Consider the following 6,000-nt stretch of genomic DNA (forward strand, 5'->3'; position numbering starts at 1 on the left):
GGCTCTGGGGATGCATGGCCTTGCATGGTCCTGGCTGGGGCTTGGGTCACACCACAGGGCAGTGGTGCTGTGCACGTTCCCATGACAGCTTTGCTGGGTGCAGCGAGGCCATCGTTGCTTATCTGTGCCCGTCCTTCAGCCTTCTCTTTGTTTGATGTTTTTGCACTCCCAAAGTCACCCTGGGTTTTCTGAGTGCAATTTAAACCAGCAGAAAGTGTCCTGCTTCAGTGCAGAGAGAAATTAGCAGGGCTGCCTCCAAAGCAGCAGGGCCATCGCATGTTGTGTTGCCTTCCTATCCGGTTTCTTTGACACGTTTTCTTTAGAAAGTACACATATCAAAAAGTGCATCTCCTCTGTTTGGCACTACCCGTAGGGCTGATAATTGAGTCCCACTGCACGCATTGGCAGTACTTCGAGGCTGCTGTCCCTGGCCCACGTGGCCTGGCTGAACTCCTGCTGCATCGCTTGCACAGATTGCAAACAGTTCCATCCATGCCAGGTTCCTTCGTGGCTCCAGGCTCCTCCTGCGCTGTAGGCTGAGACAAGATGGTCAGACTGGAGAGGCATGGCTTTGATTTCCTGAAGGGAGGAAATTATAGCAGACTTCCCATGCAACAGGTCGTGATGTATTGTCCAATAGTGGGCACGGATGCTGGAGCAAACCGCAGTGAATTGCTGCCACCTGTGTTGGTGCAGAGATGGCTCCTCAGGGTGCTGGATGGGGTGCCAACAAGGGGCACCTGCTGCTGAGGATGACTGGCTGAGGGATATGGAGCACTAGTAGGGACACCACGGCCTGGCATCAGTTGTGCCAGAGTCAGGGCATGTGGCAGACCACTGGTGCACAGTGCCTGCAGCACCCTTTACTTTCCCCACTGATGATCATCTGCAGTTCTTCCTGGCACTCCCATCTCCTAATTCATGCTCCCCATCTCCCAGTGGTGTCGTATTGTGAATCCCCAGATTGCTATCCATGTGAGAGCAGTGCAACCTAAGCTGCTGTGCCTGCCGTGCACTCCTGCCTTTCTCTTCTGCTGCTGCGGCACACGCTGCTGTGCAAGTGCCTGCAAATCCAGGGGTGTCTATGGGAGGGCTGGGCATCCACCCGGTCACACTCAGTGCCTCTGTTCTCCGAGGAAAAGGCCGAGCAGGAGCCCCAGAGAGCTCAGTGCCCCGCATCAGTGCACTGGTGTCAGGAGAGCCGTGCTGTGCAGCGCTGTGTCAACAGCATCGCCGCTGTGGGCACCGCTCCAGCACAGAAACTCTGTCAATGGGTGGTGAGCAGGCTGAGCTTTCCCAGGGCAGGCCTGAGTGACGTCAGGAAGCAGCAGGCAGCGCTGCCATCCTAGGCAGTTCCTCCCAGAGCTGCAGCCCGTGATGGATTGGGAGTTGCCAGCCTCCGCCTGGCTGTTCGCAGCGCGGTGCTGGAGGGTACGCAAGCACTTGTCTTCATAGGATGGTTGTGGGGTGGAATACAGCCCCAAAGGGAGAAGAGGGGTGTGAAGCAGCTGGGTGGCACGGCCTCTCCCAAGCACAGTAAGCATCTCAACGCTGCTTCTCCCCAAATCTTCTTACTCTCCTCCTGCCGCACGGCGCTCCCCAGCTTCGGCCGTGTGTGTGAGCGGTGATAGAAGCTCGCTGCCCACGCAGGGCTCCTCTCCAGCACCGTACTTAATTGCAGCCGAATGCGGCGAGCTCTCCTCCCAGCGCTGCCCCGAGCGCGGCTCCGTGCTGCCTTCGCCTTCGCCTTCACCCCCCTGCGCTCGCTGCTCACCCCCGCCGGCTGCGCGGCCGTCACGTGCCGGTGAGAAATGAGCTTCATCTGCACTGAAAATTAATCACATTGTCATGCTGGCAGGGGATGAGGCAGCTGTACGAAAAGCCCGGTTCTCGGGCTGATTTATCACGGCGGCCGCGTGCAGAACCGCTCCGCAGCTCCGGCCGGGCAGAGCGCCGGTGTCGGTGCGGGCACCCGGGGGAGATCCGTGCTCGTGGCTCTGTCTCTGCTTTGCAACAAGAGGAGCCTGCTGGGAGGCGGCTGCGGAAAGGCGAAGGGCTGAGGCGCAGTGACAACCTGCCCTCCCTCCTGGAGATGACGCTTTGCCAAAGCAGCACAGCGGAGCTGCCCGCTGTGCCCGCCGTCCCCAGCACAAGCAACACTTGTAGGGTGAGCACGTGAAGAAATGATCCCCGGGCTTCCATGGCGCTTGTGGCTGGTGGAAGTGGGAGGTGCCTGGCTGGGCTGACGTCTCCCTCTCCCTTAATGACTGCAGCTCTGCTCGTCAGAAGCAAAGCCCGCACGGGTTGTGCGCCGCAGCAGCGTGCGCGCCTGTGACGTGCGGGAGCCGGGCAGGGCTGCTCGGCTGTGCTCCGTATTCCTGTGTGCCAGCACTGGTTGTGGGGCATCAGGGATGGCAGCTCCTGGTGCTGCACGGAGGGATGGATGCGCATCTTTGGGGATCCGGATCATCCTTTCATAACCCCTGCGTTGTCACTGCCTGCTGCTCCTCTCCGTGTCAGCACGGGTCTGGGGCTGAACCTGTGCTCTCTGCCTGCTGCCTAGGCTCCTCCCGCCACCTCCCTGCTGGGAGAGGCTGGGCACTGTCGCTCCAGGGTCGCGTTTGTCCCCATATTCTCTTTTCTTACGTCCATCCTTAGGACAGACGTGGGTTGCTCAGATGTATTCACTGCCACTTGTCTTGTGGCAATTAATTACTGACTGCTGACAGTGCTTTGCTCTGGAGTGCTCGTTAACTAATTGGACACCTTCCAGCGAACCCCCTGTGCTGGGGAAGTCGCACTTTTGCTGCTGGCTCTTCCGCTGCTCTGTTTGCTCACAATGCACGGAGCACTTGGAGGAAGCAGTGGGTGCCAGCTTTGGGCTGCTGGATACCGCAGAGCAGAGCAAGGAGTAGCACAGGTGCGTGGTGCAATGATGGTGGAGTCCTCAATCGTGCTCTTTGCTGCCCAGAAAGAGCCCTACTGTGCAGGAACAGACAGACGTTGCCAGGGACGGACTCACAGGAGGCAGAGCAGCTTGCCCACAGAGCCACTGTGATACCTCTGCCCAAGCAAGGGGCTGAGCTCTGTGCTCTGCATTCAGCTCACTTTGTTTTCTGCTTCCTTGAGCTTTTGCACCCTCAGCTAGAGCTGGAGCTGCTGGGCTGCCCGGGGCTGCTCCTGGCACACCATGCAGCCAGCTCAAGGGAGCTGCAATAACCTGATAGGGCTCTGCAGAGCCTGATTCCTAGCCCTGTAATTAAACACCCAGCTGTTGAGGTCTTTTATGTGTATTCAAATTGAAACTTGGCAGGCTCCTGACTAGCGGGGAGCCGGATTCGGTGGCCAAGGAGATCTGTTGCGCTCGCACAGTAAACTCCATTCTAGCCTGGCTAGGATGGGCGACAACCCATGCCGGCCAGAAATGCTTGTATGGTGGAAGGCACTGATGGTGTGTGGGGTCCCTTGGCCCTACACGTGGGGTTCCTCAGCCAGAAGGCATCTCTGGAGCCCTCCAGTGGGGCACACTGCATTTTGAGGGAGCCCTGGGGTGGAGTTGATCCCCCTGCCCAGGGGATGCTTCTCCTCGGGTTGATCCATCAGCAGCTTTAATGCGTGTGAAAGTAAATGTCACTTACCAAATTTATGGAAGAGATGCCTCACTAGTCTCCTTTTTAAGGTTATAATAAAAATTAAACCATGTTTTCTCCCAAGGGGGAACTGCAGACTGGCGTCGTAAAAAACCCATCGCCGTGTGTTGTGGAGCAGCACGTGAGCGCGTGTGCGGGGTGAGCAGGACCACAGGCAGGGCAGCATAGCAGGCTGCGCTCACGTGGCCGCTGATCTGAGGAGAGCCGTTATTTTTTATATGTATATTTTTATATCATAATTTCCTGGCCGCATAAAAAAGCCCAGGCAGTTACACGAGCTGGGAGCAGAGCTTCCAGTATGAAAACCTGGCACATGGCTTATTTATGCAAGCCGAGCTGCAGTGCATAAATGCACCTCCCTCTCCTCCAGCCTCGCAGCGTAATGATGGTGTGGAGACGCCTTCCTTCAGCAGGCTCCTTTTTCCAGCCCCATGCAGAAGGGTCTCCTTATGCTTGCCAAGGGGGGTCCGTTCTGCCCCACATCCCTGGCTCTGATTGATCAATGTGCCTCAGCAAGGAGCTGGGCAGTGCCTCCCACTCCTGCTCGGTCGAGCCGTCAGAAGCCCGTTGGGACTCATGACTGCAGAGCCACGTGGTGCCAGCACCACCCGCTCAGAGGAAGCATTTCTTTGGGGTTAAGCTTGGCCGGGAGCTCAGCCTGCCACTGTGCCGCCTGGCTGGGCCGGGAGCCGGGCCTGGGGATGTTCATCAGCTCTGGCAGCGGAGCTAATGCGATTAAGGGCTTTTCTTGCCCTCCGCTCAGTGCTCGTTAACATTTGCCTTCTAAGGCGTTTATGAGCATCGCCGTTCATCTGGCCGCAGCTTTGGCTTTTGATAAGACGTGCACACAGCTGGCGGCTGGGGAGAGGCTTCCCGAACCCACGGCCGAGTCGAGGCAGCAAGGAAAGGGATGTAGCCAGGGAGCCGCGTTGCGTAACGCTCTGGGAAGGAGGGAGCCCTACTTACAGCTGGGGAAGGCGGGTGTGTGCAGCCCACCAGCAGAGACCTACAAACAGCTTCCCGGGGAGTCACAACCCCGGCCTCCGCGCGGGCGGGGAGACGAGCCCGTTTTGGAAACCTCCTTCCCAGCTCCGTCGATCCAGGACCAAGGGAGGTATTTTTACTTAGTCTTGCAAGTAGGTCTCGAGGCATCTCTAAGTGGGTGCTTCGCAGCCTGCATGCAAATAAAGTTTGCCCGTGTGCCCTGCGAACCCAACCCAGCAACAATCCTGGGGTTCGCTCCACCTTCTGCTCGTGCTCTCCTTCCCCTTCACACCTTCCCCAGCAACCAGGGAACCAGGGGACCTGGACGTTTCCAGATGGAAGCCGCTCACAGGAGGTGCTTCTGTGCTTTCTGTGCTGAAATGTTTCAGTCTGCACTGAGCCACAGCAGAAAGATATTTTTTTTTTTTCCTGAATATTTCAATTCTTTCACCGAGAGAGAGAGAAAAATAAAAATAAAAAAAAGAATTTCCCATGGAAATTGCATTTCCTATTTGGAAACAGGCTGTTAGGCGTCTGTCAGGATTATAGAAGGCTGCTTTTCCAGGGCTGATACCTCAGATTGACTGATTTCAATATCCAAAATGATGCGTGCTTTCATTCATCCCATTCCCTGAGTTGGAGCTTTCATGGTTTTCCTTCCCATTGGTGGACTCTGCAGAGTCTGCTGCTGCCCGGCTGGGCTGAGAAGCAGGCCTCTCATCTCTGCCTGCCTGCCCATTTCTGCCAAACCTCCAGGAATTCAATATCTTTGAGATTTCCAGCTGTCACTCACCTTCTATCGAGTTTGACTGCTGAGTTGGAGAGTGATTAGGGGAGACAGGCAACATGCTGAGCACGTGATTGCAGAAACCTCTCTTTCTTAGGGAAACCATGGCCAGAAAGGGAGAAAACCACTAAAGATCTTCATGCTGGAGGCTTTGCTTTGCTCTAGCTGCAGGTGGCTTCTGCCCATACCGTGCGGCAGGAAAAACGTGATATGAGCATCTCCATCAGCACTGCACATTTCCAGGGCATACCCAGCCAATTGGAGCCATCCTCTATCAGCCATGGAGGTTTATATTAAAAGCCCTCCTTGTGATCAGTCTATTATACTGCACGCTAAGGTGAAATGTTAGCAAAACAGCATAGCCGCTATTAAAGTACCTTTTAAAAACAGTGAACTGGGTTTGTAGAATCATTGAGGTTGGAAAAGACCATTAAGATCATTTAGTTCAACCATCAGTGGTTCAGTGGGAGCCCAGGCAGGCAGAGCAGGGTGGCATGGATGGGGCTGGGATGCTCACACAGGTGGTGCCTGCTCCTACAGCCACCCCTTCCTTCCCTTCCCTTCCCTTCCCTTCCCTTC

At 56.1% G+C, this 6,000-nt stretch overlaps 1 protein-coding gene across 2 annotated transcripts in view; it reads left to right on the forward strand.

The window, feature by feature from the left end:
- The window catches only part of LINGO1 (leucine rich repeat and Ig domain containing 1), an 87,729-nt gene that overhangs the window by 23,761 nt on the left and 57,968 nt on the right, over positions 1–6,000 (forward strand). The window lies entirely within an intron of this gene.

The sequence above is a fragment of the Meleagris gallopavo genome, chromosome 12 (assembly GCF_000146605.3).
Source record: "Meleagris gallopavo isolate NT-WF06-2002-E0010 breed Aviagen turkey brand Nicholas breeding stock chromosome 12, Turkey_5.1, whole genome shotgun sequence".
Classification (NCBI taxonomy): domain Eukaryota; kingdom Metazoa; phylum Chordata; class Aves; order Galliformes; family Phasianidae; genus Meleagris; species Meleagris gallopavo.